Below are 20,890 nucleotides of genomic sequence, written 5' to 3' on the forward strand. Positions count from 1 at the left end.
GATAATTATATGTAAACTGAGGCAATACATGCAGTTATAATTAATGTCTTTGATTAATGACCAGACTGAAAGCATTCAAACAGCAGTATCTGAAATCACATTATTAGTAAGTACTGTGTTATAATATAGTCTAAGGGAGGTAACTATAAAATCTGCCTTCATGCTCTCTACAATCTGAACTTATTACGAGAAAAATGAATACTGCTCCGACTCTTCTTAGAGGAAATGAAAACTTCCACTGATTGATACATCTGAGGAAGACTGCAGCAATGTTTATTGAAGTATTCAGCCTCCACCAGCAGGTAATGATGGGCTGAGAGAAATTCTTCTGTTCACTAACACTCCTCTTTCAATCAAGTCCCTAAAAATCCAGTAATAAGTTATGGCTAAAATTGAGAAAGTAAATGAGACTGAAATGATCAAGTCACAGATGTTGTTAGGCGGTGGACGTCAAGACCCTAAGGAGAAATGTGTACCCACATGCAATCCTTGTTTACAGGGAATGGCGCCTACAGTACCCCGTGTGCTCGGGGGTGGGTGAGTTATGACACTACAAAAACCCAATGCATTTGGGGTGGGTGAGTGGCTGTGCCAATACTACAATGACCCCCTGTAATCGTGGGTGGGTGAGTGATGACACTGACTTACCACAACCCCCTGTACTCGGGGGTGGGTGAGTGATGACACCTATAATAACATCCTGTTATCGCGAGTGGGTGACTGATAACACACACACACACACACACACACACACACACACACACACACACACATACATACATACATACATACATACATATATATATATATATATATATATATATATATATATATATGCATAATACTATATTATAAGGTAATATAAATCAGTTTACATAGATTTTATGCTTATCAAAAGTATTTGATGACTTTGTTCAAGATGAGCAATTAAATATTCAGTTTCATTTATGAAAGTGATTTTACATTGTATATACTTGGTACTTTATTGAATTATAGAGTCAATCCTGATATATTGTCCGACCTTTACATTTTCCGAGGGAAGCTTCTTCCCATAGAAGGATATGACAATATTGTTGTTTTATTTCATTGATTACTTTTTATGAATATTTACAGGAGAAATATTTGGCAAAATGATGTATCTTTATAGTTAAATAAACGTATCTTGATGGAAATCAGCAAGATTAAATATTGTTTAGCATAGGCTTTGATTGTTAAGTTAATATATCATTGTTTTATCATATATCAGTGCTATCTTTAGAGATATATTGTGTATTCCATCACTTCGCCCGAAAAAATATATTGAGACTAAATCCTACTGGCGTTTAGTCAGTCATTCTTGTTGGGAGAAACCCTGTTACATAACATTTACATCACAACTTCTTGACAAAGTGAAGATTCAAGTTTTTTTTTTAAAATGATGACTTTAGAGGTAAGATTGGGGTCACATTAGGGCATCAAGGATTTATGTACGAATGTATAGGGAAGACAAAATTAGCACAAAATATCCTTAAGATGAAATTTGCAAAGATGCTAGGCGAGACCTGTCTACAATGGAATGTGATAACTAATTAATTGAAGTTTCATAATCAAGTTTAATAATGTAGTCAAGTTTAATGATTAAGTTTTTTTACAATATTTTATTATCACACAACAACAATATGAAAGAATAGTACCTTTGAAAAGCACCCCCAACCCTAACCCCCCAACCCCTTGTGGTGCTACAACGACGTTTGTGGCAATATTTCAGCCATCTTGTGGCGGTTAACTAAGTGAAATATTTTTATTTGTGTGTAATGGAGTTTCCCTGCTGGTCCCCAGTGACCCTACTCTCTTTTTTTTTGAAAATCGGGGAAACAATCGTTTGCGTGTCAAGCGGGTTGTACGCCCTTTAACATAAACAGGTATAGACATGCATTCCGTGTATATAAGTAGTTCTATTATTACATTATTCAGATTCGCGTTCTTGTAAAGATTGTGTCATTATATGACAGTCACCAGATATACATTGAGGCTGGAGTTCTCTGTTAAGAAGGTAAATATTTGTCAAATTTTGAATGACTGATACGTCTTCCTGAAATAATCCCTTCGTCATAACATTTCAGTACGGCGTTACATAGTTTATTTACTTTCTTGTGAATATAAATAAAGTTTACTCGTGTCACATTTGCCAAATGCAATTCACGTATAGTTTTATAAAATATTTCAAATCAGTGTGGGGAATTTCAAAGTGTGCAATATCATACTTAAATGCGCTTTAATATACATATGATCAGGATATACATTGTATTCTATAGTGATACGTAACACACACCCACAGATATCGTGCAATGTATATACAGCAATGCTCGCGCCAAAGTACGATGGTCTGCGCCAAAGTGCGATGGTTGGTTAACGTTACGGACCCCAATGTATGATGGTCACGTTAAAAAACAATGGTGTGAAGTTCAGTATGTTGTAATACAAAACATTCTATTTGATTTCGCGTTGGAAAATTTTGTGTTTGATAACACGACAACTAAATGGTAATGAAGTAAGTTCTTATTCTTAGTTTTTGTGCATGGGTTTTGCACTGATATTTTGGTGAACCAACACACGGTTTGTTCAATCTGTACCAAAACAGTGTGTCATTTACCAACCAATGAATTTCGGTGTGTCAGACCATCGTACTTTGGCGCTTGAGTGTGGACCATCTCACTTTGGCGTGTCACACCATCGGGGTTTGGCGCAGGTCATATATACAAAGTTGCCAATATTAACAGAGAATAATAACAAAAACTACATATAAATACATCTAGCACTACAACTACACTAATCTACAAATGTAATTACGCCACATACTACATGTTTTTTAGGCTTACCAATCAATGTTAAAAGTGGAGCAAATTAGGGCATCTCCTATTCGTCCAAACAACTGATCCACAAAGTACGAAGTAGTAGACATAAACTTACATCTGCATTTACTTTGCTGTATTGTTATGAATTTTGCTTCCTGATATTTTATAAACAAAAATGTACGTAAAATTTATGTTTGTTGGTGATGTCAACGACGGCGTAGGGAAACATGTTGTAATAGCTAAAAATTATGCAATGGATGATATCCACTGGATAAAGGAAGAAATATATGATAAAATCGTGTATGTATCTTCAAAACCAATAACCTTGGGCAAGCTCCAAAATTGCATTATATCCCAATTTCTGCGTACTTGATTATACATAAAACGTATTTCACTGAACATACCTATAATTTACATCGTAATATGTACATGCAGGTTCTATTTTACCTTGGGCGAATGTTTAAATATTTTTTTTCAGATGGCAAATATTTGAGGCAGTCGCTGGACAAGACAAAACAGATCTTGTATTATAATATATACAACGCCAGTGATCGGGATTCTTCAATCCAAATGTTAAAGGGGAAATAGGTGTAAAAGTGATGACAACCATTTTGTCCTCAAAATCTCTCAGTGGTATAGGAATATGTATTACTAACTATCAAAACTATTTCTTTGTACAGAAACAAATGAGAACCCTATTAAAACTACGTTAGATAACCACTTTTGGTGTAAAGAAATACTGAAAAAAACTATGGTCTTTGCAAGACAATAATTATCTAATCACCAAAATCACATATTGATTATATTGGCACATTGATTTTCACTACGGATAACTCTACTTGATTAAGATACAGGACTCACAGTGGGTGTGACCGATCGTTAGGGGATAATTACTCTTCCTAGGCACCGGATCCTACCTCTGGTATATCCAAGGGTCCGTGTTTGCCCAACTTTCTGTTTTGTATTGCTTATTGGAGTTATGAGATTTATCACTGTTCGTTATCTTCGCCTTTCATATGTATGTGCCTGTTTAGGGGGTAAAAAGTGTTCGAAAAATTTCGGCCATCCCCCGTTGTAATCACCATTACCATTACCGTTTTACCAAACATGTTGAATTGCGGGATATCGATATCGCCGTGAGTTTCAACCGTTTTCCATCCACGTTTGTAAACTCTTTGGAATTCTAATTCGTGTTTTTAACCATTATAAACATAGGTGTTTTCTGAAGTTGATATGTTTTCAGCCAGGTCCGACCTCATTTCAATAACTGCCATGTCCAGGACTTTGCCTTCCAAGTTTCCTTCGGGAGGTTTTGGTGGCCATATACAATGACCTATTTCTTTATCACTGTCTTCTACGTGTACCCTTGCATAGCAACCTTCCCATATGACATGCGCAGACGTGATCGCAATGTCCTGCTACGCATGTTCCAGAACTTTCTTTCCAAATAATCCAATCGTTCCTAATACATTCTGACCCTCAGTTTCTACCCGACAGCCAGCTTGCAGGGAATGTGGTCTGTAAACCGGTGTTTGGACTCTACAACACCGCAAAACCAAGGGTGAGCAGTTCTTTTCTAAATCGCGTAGCTTTGCATCGAGTGATCTTGTCCGTGGTTGGTTTATATAAACTGCAAGGCTTTTACTGTCTGTTCTGTATGCAATAACTCCAAAATCCAGAGCACTGAATGATAAATAAATGAAGTAAATATGAACGGTGGCACGAACCTCTTTTGATATGATTGAATTTATAGATTCATTTGATAATTGACATTTTATTTTAAGCATGTTCTCCCTTTCAGTATTATGTGCACTTTATTGTTATACCTACTACAGGGGATGCTTACTCCTCCTAGGTACCTGATCCCACCTCTGGTGTGTCCAGGGGTCCGTGTTTGCCCAACTATTTATTTTGTATTGCTTATAGGAGTTATGAGATTGATCACTGCTGGTTATCTTCACTTTGCGTTGTTATACCTACGGGGAATTTTCCTTGACAATGGACTCAAACATGGAAGCTGTGATTCCCTACTTATTATCATCACCTGTCCGTATTAAAATCCCGCCGTCCACAAATTGAGTAATGAGTTACTTCTTTTCATGAAATAATTGATATGTAGAAAGTTTGCAATATAATATTCAGTTCCCTGACCTTCATGGCTATTGATGACGGATTGATGAAAGGACCACAAACGACACAGAATTATACGACTAACGGTTCTCTGCGGTGTGATAAAGAACATGACCCACGAACCATGAAAAATGGCCTAGCCTGGGATATTGATAATTTCTGTATATAATAATCTTCGGGATATAGGCTTTCTAGAAATGTTTTTCTTTTTTTTCATATGTTCTATACTATTTCGTTAATATGACGTTGAATATTGTGGTATTTAATGTTAAAAAATTAACATTTCGGGATACACGTCACAACAATAAACCTCCAATGACCATGTACAATGTACATGAACCTATAAATCTCTGAATATATCAAGTTATATGCACTCAAATAGCTAGAATGGCTTATTCAATGATCATAATAAGCATTTTTGACCAAATTTGGGAAATGGAAATAAGAAATATTTTGGAAATGATGTTCAAAGCCGTGATTGTTCAACTTTACTTTTAAATTATTTTTACTTGAATTTTAAAATACTGAAATAAGAAGAATAAATATAGTATGTAGTTTATTTACATGGTGAAAGAAGTGAATTATGGAACAATTCTGTTTCATATCATATTCCATAGTTTTTTTTTTTTTATTTATCTTTCTTATTTTTTTTTAAGTATCAAAACGACCGAGTATCGAAAGCAATGGTAACGAAATAAGTTGACACCGCGTCTCGTCAAAACATGTTGAATTCGAATTTACTCGGAATTACACGTTCAACGAGCATTTGCTGTGAAACCTGATTAAAGGAAAATTACTGTAGACACCTAATCGTAAGTATCAAATGATCTTGTTGTTACATGTACATGTAGATTTCATAGCGTGAATAATAACAACACAACACTGATATAGGGGATCAGAGTCAGTATATTATTGACTCTGAAAATACGATTTGAGAAATGATACTGTATAAATTTTACTGTATTTATCTTGATCAATAATTGTATATTCCTATACGTATTAATCATGTAAAGATACTGAGGTCTTTTAACCAACAATTTTTTTAAATGTTTGTGCAATACATTATTGACTGACAGAACGTAATTCATGAGCTGTGATCTAAAAATATTCCAGGCATTACTATAGATTTGAATAGAATTACATCTAGATACATATTTGAAATAGGATATATCCTAAGGCACTGTAGTTTTAAATTGTTTGGATTATATTGCATTTACATGTAATGTATACATGCTTGTAAATGCCACAGAATGAGAAATAATCTAAATTGGCCTATTTTCATAATGTTCCCAAAATAGAAGTATCATGTAGATCTATACAGGAAGTAACATTTACAAATCATGTTTGTTGTTTGTTATTTGCCAGGTAAGTATCATAATGATAATACTAGTAGTTCATAATAAGTAATTATTCTGCTAAAATCAAATACCCTTTTTATTGTCAACAAATACATCACTGGTAGAAAGGTTATAAAGCTTTTATCTAGCACAATTTTCCATATTCTACAGGTTTACATATGTCAGCAAGTCCTCAAAAGCAGCTTTAGGGGTTCCCAGGAGATTCTGATGCTCACTGTTAGACTTTCACTGTTGTCAAAATCCAACCTTATTTTCTCTTTTCTCAAAACTTCAGCTCTCAAAAACTTGTTTGATTAATTATGTCACTCCTGTTTTGTTGAACATGGTGTTGTCAGTAATAGGTTCAAGTTCTTCTATGTCTTGTTGTAGGTGATTTGTACAGAAGCGAGCCCCGGCAGGAATGATGGCCTCTTTTGAAATGAAGATTTCATGCCTTACTCCTACTGGGACTACAACTAACTTTGGACCTGGTCACTCGCAGATACAGCATGAAGTGTGCCCTCTTGATGTATATGGGGATGGGAGTGATACAGAAGGGGGACTAATTGGAAGAACTGCTGCTGCTGGTGGTGGTGCTGGACTGTCTTGAATCTGTTGCCTAACCGACTTGATATTCTTCTGTTTAATATGGGAGCAACACACACAATCTGGCATATATTGCACAGAAAATCATGATCAGATGGTGCCCTCCATATCAGAGTGGTGATCACTGACCTATATTTCTTTGAAATCCTGGATCTGTGTTTTGGTTTTACTTTCCATGGACAGTTGAAACAGAGAAAGAATTAGGGACCACTCCTTGGCATATCTGAAATATTTATGTCATATACATGTAATTAAAATATACAATTTGGGTTGGATGAAAATCTTATCTTCATGTTAAACCCATTAGCCTAGGTTATTTTTCCTAAAATCTAATTATAAATCAATTAACTTGTTAATTAATGCTTGGTGAATCAATTAATAAATTGTATTCAAAAACTTGGAATTATTTTTTTCCACTAATAAACTGAAAATGTGTATCTTCAAATGTTTTGTTGATTAATGTCAGTGTGACATATAGAGGGGGTATGGGGTTTACAACAATGTATATTACATGGTTAATTTATTTCTATTATGTAGTCCATGTAAATTTCTGTGGAAAAGAGGAAGTTATTTATATTCGGTCTTTCCTATCCCGGGGTAGGAAAGACCGAATATAAATAACCCCCTCGTTTCCAGGGAAATTAAGTCCATGAGAGCCTGAAATCTCCCAACCTGGGTATGTTTAATGGACCCTTCAAAAGTCCTTTTTTAAGGAAAAAGTAAACCATTTTCCTAATCCAAAAAGAAAACTGGTGCAAAAACCATGCACATCTCCATACATGAAATAATATAAATAATAGAAAAATTATCAGTAGTATTGTAATACATTTTCGGGGGGTGGGAGTTTGCAGTTTCACCTTTATAGATTGTTTTTTTTCCTAACATTTAAAACATATCTTTTCAATATCAATTTTGTCTATAGCACAAATAAAAATTCTAAAATCAATTAAAGCGTTTGATTTTCGTGTGTATATATAAAACAAAACGAAAGAAAAAAACTAGGATCCTCCACTATTAAACTATGTTCCATTTAGAGTTATTGCCCTTCAATCGAAAAAAAGTAAACATAATTAAGAGAATACTCTACATTTCAACACAAGTTACGTCAAATAGTATTTAACAAGATATATTTTGATATGTATTTAAATTGACCTACTTCATTAAAAACAAACTTTCTGTGTGTTTTTGTAGGTTTCTTTCCACGTATATACAAGGGACTTATGAATTTACGAACTTAAATAGTTGAAATTGAAAACAAAACGATAATTTTATCTACGTTCGATGCATGAGTATTGTGCGTTCAAATTCTCAAGTACAAATGTAAAATAGATAGAGCTTACAGCCGTGTTTGACATTGCCGTAATATTCGGACATTTGTTAATGTAACACGTTGCTACAACTTTACAGTTATGATTGACAGACTTAATATTTTATAAGAAACTTTAAACTGTAGCCTATACTAATTAAACGTAGATCTACATAATTTGTAAAAATTATGAGAACCAATGGACAAATTCATACGATAGAGCATACTGTCTGAATATATATCGCACATCTCCATGCGTAATACATGTGTACATGCTGGGCCTGTTTACTGGGGTATTCCTAGAGAGAATGTTCTATCGTTAAAATGATAATGTCCTACGGCACCGATTGTGGTGAGGGCCTGTCCCGAGACACAGTTAGAATATTCTAACTAGGGTATTCCGTATGGCCGAATAAGTTTGTACTGTACGTTTGATTCGAACATTCATTCTGTTTCGAACAATATCATTTTTAAAGTAACAAAAGGTAGGGAAATCGGTACTTTTAAAGCCATCGGAACGGACTTCTGAATCAAACATACACGATAGGTTAACCCCCCCCCCCTCCCCTGTACCTTTTTACCATAGGCCATGACTCTCATATTTACTCGTTTAGATATTGATTTTTTATTTTTAAAAATATGTAAGAACATAAAAACTCACCTCTTTGCTGTTTCTTTTTGAGTCGTATCAACTGTGTTAGGTGTATGTATTGACTTCCTTGGAATCTGACGTTTCCAGACGACACTTTTGTTATTATTATTTTTTTTTTCGACATGGCCGCATTGCTTACGAATTAATTTTTCTGATGGAAAGTGTTAATCTAACTTTGCATTTTAATTTTAGTTTACAAAATTGAGTCGTGAGTAATGCGGCCCATGTGAATTTATAGACTGAAGTTAGCAAATTTATGCGATTTTCCCGGAAAACGTGAAACTGCGGTAGGTTTGGGCATTTACTTGAGTGCTTTAAACATCCGGTGTGAGGAAACGATTGCGCAATACAACTTGGCTCATGTTATGGATAAAAAATATAATCTTAGATTTATGCTAAAGTGTTCTTTAATTTTTCCAAATTTGGTAGGCCAAAAATGGCATATTGTGGGTCATGTTCTTTGGCTTATTTGAATGGTTTCGAATCAAGACATCAACTGTTTAATTGCTAAATTGATACCCAAAGTGTTTGCAAGCAAAGCAGGTATATTCGGAAGAAAGGCAATTCTGTGTAACAGATATCTTATGTTCAAACTACAAATACCACTCTTTACGTCATTTTGAGAGGTAAATACATTACTATTTGTCAGCTGTTTTTTTTTTTTTTTTGTTATACTGCAAAGTCCTACTGATACACTTTTAACACTACACTGCTTAACTTTTATAATAGACTACATGTCCGCCAAACTATACTCCGCTAAATTATTCGTATACCCAAGAAAATCACCAACTTTTACACACGCGGAAAAAGCTGCTATACAGTATTGCATTTTGATTGATGGTTGGCCTATAGGTGTAAAAAAAAATCCTTGAATGTAGATATATCCCTACCTTTCTAGATTCTTTCTACAGTTTTCTCAGAGATGTTTTGGCTTCTTCCGTTCTGTAAGCTTGTTTTCAATATATGCCAATTTTCTACTTAATGGGTGTATTTCGCTTTCCTGTGGTAGGGTGTCTATTATTTTCCTTACGTCCTCAACATTTCTCTCTAAATCTTCATACATCTTCTGATATACCCGTGACATTTGGGATGTCTGAATGATGATTTGATTTGGGGACACTTTCAATTTGTTATTCTCCAGAACTCTTCCTATTGACGTCGACCCGTGTTGAGCAATTACAAATAATAGATGACTCATCTCTACCGATTTCGACAGGTTTCCCATCAATTCCTGTGAGAGAAAAAAGTAGCTTTTCACTTTATAATTTTATAGAAAAAATCTTTAGAGGCTTTAAACTAGAATCGTTGTGACACATGGTTGAATTACAATAATATATTATTGTATTCCAGGGCAAATAACCGATAATTACATAACACTTCAATTTTCATTTTCTGGTTACTATATCTTACTAATGGTTTTGTATTTAGGGGATCGATTGAATAACATATTAGTTTATAACACAGTTGTGCAGATTGCGTTTCGCAGTTGATAATAGGCTTATGCAAGGTGAAGATAACGAACAGTGATCAATCTCATAAGCTTATGAAGAGCTTAATATCCAATAAGTCATCCTGTATTCCATGATTATCTTGATATTTAATTCATCCCGTACAGTTTACTATTGTCTCTTGAAAAATACACATCTAACCATGTATGTTTTCCATTTTATACAGAGCGTGAATGACGTCAAAATGCTTTACGTAGAAATTATGTTATTTGAAAATAAAGTATGTTGTTTACCTATTCAATCCGTACGTTATCCATATAACTACAAGTTTAAAGTTTGAATTATATATAGATATAGGGCTCACGGCGGGTGTGACCGGTCAACAGTGGATGCTTACTCCTCCTAGGCACCTGATCCCACCTCTGGTGTATCCGCGGGTCCGTGTTTGCCCAACTATCTATTTTGTATTGCTTATAGGAGTTATGAGATTGATCACTGTTCGTTATTTTCACCTTGCATCTATTAAACAAAGTACGAATGAATCTACAGTGCTTTGTGTAGCAAATGCAGCAATCGAGAAAAATAGCATAATATTCAGTTATTCAATTTGCATTTTATTAACGCAATTAAATAATAATGATTAACATTTTTAAAAGAGCACCTTATTCTTTTCAAGATTTTCGTCGACGTAACATACGGCAACTGTGTTTCTACGGAAAACTCCATCTACAAAATATACATAATCCTTAAGGATCACAAAACAGAGGTGTGTGTATTTTGGTTAATTGCATTTATAATTTACAGACAGTTTTGACATTTTAACACAAAACTTGAAGTGACAGTGAAGCAAACTCAAGTATAATGTAATATGAATAACTTATCCAACCTCCCCACAAATGTCGCATTACTCACATATTTCTTTTTCGATCTTCGATGGGTTGTCTTCACCCTGTCAATCGTTTTGTCCGTCACAATGTCTGTGGACGCATATCTCTAACGATTTATATCAGATGGGAATAAACCTAAAGAAATGTTGTTACCATGTATGCATATGTGTAACCACTAAGTCTGCAATACATCTTTTGATCAAATAACACTGTAGTACTTATATTATATACATGACTTTTATCATTTTAATATCTGGGTACAATTGTGAACATATCTTAACAGAATGGAGCTTTGCGGAGAATCGCAAAACACCTTCATTGCAATGGGATATTACTGTTGATATCTTGCAGCAGTAAACTATTCCGGTGGAAATATATTTAATTCTGTAAGATCATATTTTCCTTTCTTTTTGATGTTGGAGGTGTTTAACATCTCTTTTAAAGTCAGCATTTTGCAAATTCTCTGCTCCTTATAATGATTTGATTTACAAATATAATCTGCCATTAGACCGAATGCTCTTTGACGCTACCGTGTATTGTTTTCAAACTTGTATCAGTATAATAAATATTTGTGAATAATAGGATGCATGCTTCTGCATATATAACTTCTATAAGCTGTAGAGTCCCCCTCTACGACTTGTTCAGGACATAGAAAGTTAAAGAGCGACTTCCTTTGCACGAGATGATTCCCCGCGCATAAGTATTGGGATATTCAGACAGATGCGCATCTGGTTCATTAAAATTGGTACCGTATAAGTTTTACACTATGACCCCTGGGTCGAGGCCTCTGCTGGTGGACTGTTAGTCCCCGAGGGTCTCTACAGCCCAGTAGCTAAGTACTTCGGTACTAGCTTGAAAATACGGATGTATATTTAATTGCTGTTATAAAATTTAGAAATTCATTTCAAAATTAAGGATTATCTCCCTTATACATATCTCTTATCCTTGGACGAATTTGGCTCCACTTTTTGGGACGTTGTTTTTGGCTATATTTAGCTCTAAGACTTCATAGTTATTTCGGATTTGAAACATTTCGGTTGAGCATCACTGAAGAGACATTATTTGTCGAAATGCGCATCTGGTGCATCAAAATTGGTACCGTATAAGTTTTAAATTTACACCAGACGTAAGTGTGGTCTGACGGAGGACATTGGTATTTTAGGTCTTAAATAGCCTCAGGTTGTAAATATGATAAATGTTTCCAGATTGAAATGGCAACCTTCGTTTGGTTTTTCACATGATGGTTGAGACTCAAAAAGTCGCAGACAGATATCTCTGACAGAAACACTTGAATGGTGTATTAGCAACAGCCCTTTTTCAATAACAAAATCTATGTTGATGTCACTGGAATCCAATATACACTGCAGTCTTGTTGACACGAAACGGTGACAGTTTAGTTCCTTGGGCTCAAAGTCAAAGGAAACAAGGGTTTGTTTTATACCCGGAACATTTCCCTTTCTTCCTTGCCTATAAAAAGATATGAATGCTGTATTGAAACAGCGTAATGCCTATGCCAACCTGTTAGAAATTACTATCTTGATGATGTAAAGAAAAATAAATTGATGCACTATATACATTGAATGTTTCGCGCTGTTTCAAATGTTTGTAAACGTACCGTTTGTGCATCTGTGCATCTGTTTGAATAGTTCAATATATGTAATGAAAAGGTTATGGTAATGAACAATGACCAATGATAGGTGAATATAACGAACAGTGATCAATTTCATCACTCCCATAAGCAATGCAAAATAGAGATATAAGCAACCACGAACCCTTGAAACACCAGAGGGGGCATCGGGTACCTAGGCAAAGTAAACATTCCCTGTTGACCGGTCATACACGTCATAAGCCCTATATATTGATAAGGTAAACGGAGTTATCTGTAGTCAAAATCAGTTTGCCAAGAGCGGTCTAATAATCGGTATTGAACACATCAGACAAATGACCAAATTATAGGTTGTATTGGCAAACTAGATCGTTAATACGACCATATAATTTACGAAATGCTGTCTTTAAATCTTAAATTTTAATCTCATAAGTTGTATAAAGAATATACAGTTAAGATAGGGCAACCACGAATACAAGATGTGGGGTCAGGAGCTTAGAGGAATAGAGTATCCCTTTTCGATTGGTGACACCCTTCCTGAGCCCTATATCTTGATCAGGTAAGCACATTAATCTGTAATAAACTGAATGGATATGGAAACGCTTGTTCTGTGTTTACGTATAATCAGGTTTTAAATCAAGGCAGTCTACTGACAAACAGGTACAAGAATATCAACACTCTCATTTAAGTCAGCATTTTCCAAATCCCATGACCGTTATAGTGATCTAGGTTGCCAACACAGCATGACATTGGGTCAAATGCTTTGTAACACGTTTCATATCGATTGTTAGACTGATATTGTCTCACTGGTTTTGACTGCGGAGTACTATGTTTACCTGATCGAAATATAGTGACCGGTAGTACCTAAGATGAGTAAGCATCCCCTGCTGATGGTGACAGATGATACAAGTACTGATACAATGTACCAGATATATAGAAACAGGGAGTGCATTTTTACATAGGCGTAAATTCATACCAGTTGTGTTCTTATTTTTCATTTATTTAGTTTTAACAACAACTTACTTCATCTTTTCATGAACAAGGTGTTTTGAATATACTTTATGGGCAAATCTTTGCTGATACTGCGTTTCCTTTTCCCAGGATTATCTGCACCATTTGTCTTTAGGTCGCTTTCAAGACTTTTTCTTAACACTGGTGGAACTCTTAAAAAGAAATGTTTTGAATACATTTTCAAACATTTCCTTTCATTCTATTCAGAATTATATACTTCCCGTGTTTTCATACATACACTAATATTTAACATACATACTGTATCTGAGTAAATTTCCTACACGAGATCATGTTGTACTCACCTTTACTTCTTTCCTTCGCGATCTTCTGTCAGTTGCTATGTGCTTGAATAAAAAATCTTTCACCATACTGCTGTCTAAAAAGTGTAGCAAATATAGTGAAAAGGACTGTTTTTATGTTGGTACAGTTCTCTACGCGTGTGACTTCAGGCAATATGTAAGACGTATGCAGAAAAAATAAAGCTTTATATCCCATTGCTTCGGTGTAGTAAGACACCTTTCAAGTAGCACAACATAGTGAACTCCTTGTACTTCCACTTCACAATGTTTGCTTAAGTGGTGAAGGTTCATATTCTATCATTTGACCAGATTATACGAAACGTAAATCGATTATCATCAATCGACACAGGACACAGCTGGATGATCGTAAACGAATAAAAAAACTTTTACAAAAATTAATCTGGCCGTGCATCTAAGACACTCAATAAATGTGTACTGCAATTACCTCTTATAAAATTTCATAAGTAATGAGACGGAAATTTTTTGAAGGGATTTGATTATAGAAAAGAGACAGACATTCTTACTATACATTACTATTTGGGGCTAACTAAACTGTCATTTCTATTAAAAATACCCTTTTTCCAGATTTCGGGCCATTATCTTATACATGTATATGTTTGTCGTGAAGTTGCAGTCGATGGACAGGTAATGGTCAACACATACCCCTATCGGAACAACCCAGCGTCACGAATTTAAGTCTAGAAATAGGTGTTAAGAGGTTTAAAATTGAACATTTTTCGGTAGATATGTAAAACCCCAAAGTACGATGGGACTCTAAAGTGTGATGGTCACGCCAAACCCCGATAGACTGCGCCAAACCCCGATGGCGTGACACGCTAAAGTGCGATGGTTCACGCTCATGCTCCAAAGTGCGATGGTTTGACACGCCAAAACTCATTGGTTTGTAAACGACACAGTGTTGTGGTAAAGACGGTACCAACCGTGTGTTGTTTCACTAAATTATCAGTGCAAAATCCATGCAAAAAAAATAAGAAGTTCAACTTATTCAATTACCATCTAGTTGTCGTGTTATTAACTACAAAATTTTACAACGCGAAGTCGTATAGAATGTTTTGCATTATAGCATATCCCCAGGATTTTATTACGTGTACACCACACGTAATAAATGATCCTGAATTGAAGAATGTTTTCGCGAAGTAGATAGTTCAACAACAAATGTACAAATGTACTTTGCCGTTCTCACTATCCTCAACTTTGTATACCATGCAATTTCTGTCGTCCGTGTTGCATTTCGTCGGTTTATTTTGAAAGACGTTAAGCATGACGTCACAAAGACGTGACATCACAAACGTTACTTAACTCCGCACCATCGGACTTTCGCGTGGTCATCGCACTTTGGCGTCCGTAACGTTAACATACTATCGCACTTAGGCGAATACCATCGTCTTGATATACAAACTTTACAGAAAAAACATTGGATAAATGTGGACTTATATGAAATTTGACCCCGTTAAGCTCTTTCGAGTCATTGGATACCAAGACAAACTTAATAAAACAATGCTCTCTGTCGAATTCCTGACAAAATTACGTTATATGCCTACCACGGATCGGGGTGCATACAAATATAAATGTATTCAAAAATATTATCATTTAGTCCTTAAAACCTTCTAAACTGTGCTGGTAGAAAAAAGGTTAATATCCTTACCGAAGACTTAGATATGAATCGTGTCTGTGCCGAGGCTCTTATCATATGACCACAAAAATGGCGAATTCATACAAGTAAGATTACGTCAAAAAATGAAGGTGTTCAGGAATTGCGAGGTTACAAAATCTTCAATTTCTTCAGAATCAGACTGGTTTATGCGACTTGCATAGGCATAGTCAATATGCTGATAACTTTGGTATACAGATATGCATTGTTCCCATTGTTGCACAATTTAAAGTAAAGATAGGGAGTGTTTACTCCTCCTAGGCACCTGATCCCACCTCTGGTGTGTCCAGGGGTCTGTGTTTGCCCAAATATCTATTTTGTATTGCTTTTAGGAATTATGAGATTGATCACTGTTCGTTATCTTCACCTTTCATTATAGTCTATATTTAAATGGTATCATACATATTTGCTATTGTCGTCATTATTTAAGAAAAAAATACCCATGTCCACGAACTCTTTGGACAACCCTCACATATGCGTTACGGAATCAATTGTTCACTGTCCAAATCACATTATCCGGTTGCAAATAAGTTGAAAATGACCTGCAAGATAAATATTTACCCCGCACTTTATTCATACATGTGGGGTTTTTCTCTGAAGTTCAGTGTATTTTTCAAGAATATATCAAGGTTTGGACAGTGATTTCAAGATAAAGCCGTGATCAGAGCTTTCATGTAATCCCATGCTATCGGAATATATTTATTGTCCTCTTGCCGCCGTCCACTTCAATCCTCGATTTGCGTGTAAACACGCTATTTAATTCATATTTAAACGTTGTACTGATGTAGAATATTGATCCAAAATTAGACACTGGAAAGGGCAGTCCGCATCAGTATATTGGGCAGTTTGTTAAATGATATTTGTATAAAATTTATAAGGGATGTAATTAATCTTTGGATGAAAGTGAAACTGTTAAATACTGGATGTTACCACCCTCGGATGTCTATTTTGATAGATGTTTACATTACCTATTTATTACATATGTGCATGTGTCCGTAACTCCAAAGTATTACCCATAGCATGTGAAGCGAAGAAACATGTTTGTTCCCGAACTTTGAGTGAAATATTTTAAGCACAATATAAATGCATGCGGTCTAACCTTGAGTTATTGCAAAATACTTGTCCCTCTATAGATAGCCAATAGCATAATTCAATCTATTTACTCGTACGAGGCACCCGGTCCCATTCTCACACGTTTGTGTTTGCACACTATCTTTCCAATATCCTCTATGCCTAATAGAAATACTGTTTGTTGCCGCAACCTTTTTATAGGAGAGTAATGAATTGGAATTCAATAGATTTTGAGCTGCATTGTAGTTTGAATATGAATTGCAATTGGAACTGTTTGAATTACAACATCTGCACGACCTTCAGTACACCAAAAAAAAAAAACAACTTGTTTTTCATATTAACCGGTTTTTTAAGAACCTGCGTATGCAATAAAGGTAAATGAAACAGCTGTCACCTTCCCAGTAAAATATTTCTTATATGATATAATATATCGTATATAGGGGAAAATAACCCTGGCTCTTATGCAATTGTTTACTGCTCTAATATTTGCCTTGATCGATGGGGTAATTACTCGTACTAGGCACCCGATTCAACTCTGTTGTGTCCAGGGTTCCGTTGTTGTTAAACTATCTATAATGTGTTGCTTATAGGAGTTATGAGATTGATCACTAATCTTATCTTCGTCTTTCATACTAAAGTACACGTTTATGACTGATCGCCGAAAGACGGACACATATAATTTATGATTTTAGAAAATCGACTGGGGTCAACTATGAATCTATATAACAGAATGATACACTTTAATATATATATATACTAAAAACCATAAATGATATTTGATTACATGAAATTACCGTAGGTACACATATTCACTCACAAGTTTGATAATACTCGTAATAACATCGATAATAAACGTATATTTTGTATTCATTTACATATGATTGTCCAGTCGCTGTAGCTCAGTGGTAGAACATAAGCTTTGTATCCGGGAGGTTAAGAGTTCGAACCTCGTTCTTCCCATGACCACGTGAAACCTAAGAGGTAAACATAGGTATTGATTGCTCCTTCGCAAAACACGTGGTATTTAAAGGTAAGAACTACGGATCTTTTTGGGTGTAATTAGAGGTCCCGTGTCACGACAGGCGTTTGCATGTTAAAAAACCCTCACTGTTACGGCCACGAGATCTAAGCATAGGTTTGAATGTTTGGTACTTCACCTGTAGCTGTTGACCTCTCAATATGAATGCAAACATTCTCAACGGGACTTAAAACAAACAAACAAGCAATGAGCAATCTTTTTGTCATCTACCAAAACTCAAGTTCTCATGTTTTTTTTTCTTCTTCTTTGATTTTATCATTTCTCAGAGGAAGAACGGACTGTTCAGATTTTTCTATACTTTTCAATTATTCCGTTCTTTTTATTGTCTTTGGTGTTAGATTAAGAAGCTCTAAAAGACAATTTATTTTTCTATGAATGAATTGTGCAAGTTTCAAAAGTATAAACTTTAATAATAATATATGTGTCTTTGGTAATTTATAATAAATTATCGTCTCATTACCAAAACAGTAATAGTTAAAGTAATACGTTTTCCAATGAAATAATAAATAACGATGACTCTAAGTAAATACAACAAACCTTTACAGAACGATTCCGTTTGAAACACGAAGAAGAAAAACTTTAAACTTATGAAGAAAAAATATCCGTCTAGACGTATGTATGTATATTTAAACGTCTTATGTAACCATTCCTGCCTGGTGTTATAAGAAATGAATGTATTAAGGAGAAGATGACCCCGAATCTCAGATTACGGTGGGATAAAAGCTGATAACAAACTACTAGGTAATCATGTAGACGTCGTTGTAGAGAGTGTTAAAATAAAAGGAAAAGGATCAATACTAGAATCTTCAAATCGGAAAATATATTGTATCTGTCATCTATCAACACGTCTTCGAATTTTTGAAAACACAAACAAGAAAATCTGAAATGAATTACCGAAGAAAATTCTAATCAACCCTTCAATTTCGACAAACTCATAAATCCAATAATAATTATAATCATAATGAATTAATGTTATAGGTCGTGTAAAGTAGTAATTTCGCAAAATCTATTACCGCTATAATGATCTTATTTTTGCCTGATACATTGCAAGGAAAGGGGCTCAAGACAAGTAAACGAGATTGATCACTGTTCGTTATGTTCGTCTTTTTTCATTAAAATAACAGCTCCATTATATCCATTGAGCAACCATCCCAGTGAACACGTACACGACCTAACTTAGTGATGCGCATCATGGAGAGGGACTAGCTGCAGAACTGCAGATTTCTGAAAAGATATTGTGAGGGAACAGAGAGCTAAAAATCCACCCCTTATAAAAAACGTGGATTTACGGCCCACAAAAAGATGCGCACGGTTGAGGCCTGATATCGTTATTTACCTGTGATGCCCCCACATAGATTTAATATCAAACAATCTCAATTCTTTAAATGGGGTATCTGCATAAACAGACCCTCTTGTGAAAACAGGGTATCCAGCAGAACCTGGATCTAATAACATGTCGTCAAATGTTACATTACTTACTGTTATTTATAGCTACTTAGATGAAATTACTTTCATGTTTACAGACACATATTACATTATCTTCAATTTAGCAATAGGATGATATTACATTATGACCCCTGGGTCGAGGCATCTGCTGGTGGACTGTTAGTCCCCGAGGGTCTCTACAGCCCAGTAGCTAAGTACTTCGTTACTAGCTTGAAAATACGGATGTGTATTTAATTGATGTTATAAAATTTAGAAATTCATTTCAAAATTAAAGATTATCTCCCTCACGCATAGCTCTTATCCTTAAACGAATTTGACTCCACTTTTTTGGCACACTGTTTTTGCCTATAATAGCTCTAAAGCTTCATTGTTATTTCGGATTTCAAACATTTCGGTTGAGCATCACTGAAGAGACATAATCTGTCGAAATGCGCATTTGGTGCATCGAAATTGATACCGTATAAGTTTTACAGCATGGCATAGATACTATATATACTCAGTGAGAACACAAGCAATGTATATATATATATATATATATATATATATATATATATATATATATATATATATATATTTCTAATAAAGATATCAATAGAAAATCAAAAGTAAGAAGCAATGCCAATGTTACAAACATATAGAATATGATTTATATATATATATATATATATATATATATATATATATATATATATATATATATATATATATATTAAGTTGGTGTACAGTATACATACCTTTTGCTTAGAACTTGAAGAATAAATCAATATTTTAAACCTGACATTCATTTATCTATTCTGCAATCTACCCTTGTTCTATTGATATAAAAGCCAGTTATTGTTTAACAAATGCAATCGCAGTGAATGGAAGCGATGCATACCTTTTTGTCTTTTCCTTTTAAACTTTGTTTTACTTCGATCGGATTGATTTTCCTTACTTTACTTGATGTGACTTTCTGAAACCGAAAACAGGACAGGAAACAGAAAATGTTATGACTTGATTGCTTGAAGTTTGGGGAAATATGCTGACTATACAAAACAAGCATTTGTAATCACAGAAAAAAAACCAACACTGTCACTGTAAAGGTTTAACATTTCGGTTCCACAAATAATGAAATTGTACATCATTAAAAGAATATCTACCTGTTTGATTACGAATATTCAATTAACATTTGTTATTCATTTTACAAGGGCATTTTTTAAAATGGTTAGAAATACAACATCATAGACAGACGGTAAGTATGATAAAGGAAAAATCTTCGAAAGGGAAGTGGGAGGGGGTCAAAACTAAATGTGGAAATCAATCAATAGATAGAAATTCGGCGAAATTGTTTAGAAATATATGGTGTGTGTTGTCTTGGTGCTAGATTTTCTTTACTAGAATATCATTGCAGCTCTGACTAGCGCCTTCTCACCTCATTTACGTTAAATTAAGCACTGAGTTGCTTGACAAACTGTTGTGTTTACATGGGCTTTGAAAGATTCTAATTTATAGAAAAACAGTTTTATCGTACATTGGTCCATCCTTAGTGTGTAGAATCTGCAATAGT

At 34.7% G+C, this 20,890-nt stretch overlaps 1 long non-coding RNA gene across 1 annotated transcript; it reads left to right on the forward strand.

The window, feature by feature from the left end:
• Positions 1-5,008: 5,008 nt before the first annotated feature.
• LOC130049873 (uncharacterized) lies at positions 5,009-7,352 on the forward strand. The gene is made up of 2 exons (XR_008798201.1): positions 5,009-5,776; positions 6,473-7,352. It is a non-coding gene; the product is annotated as an uncharacterized LOC130049873 (long non-coding RNA).
• Positions 7,353-20,890: the final 13,538 nt, after the last annotated feature.

This window comes from Ostrea edulis, chromosome 8 (genome assembly GCF_947568905.1).
Source record: "Ostrea edulis chromosome 8, xbOstEdul1.1, whole genome shotgun sequence".
Lineage (NCBI taxonomy): Eukaryota > Metazoa > Mollusca > Bivalvia > Ostreida > Ostreidae > Ostrea > Ostrea edulis.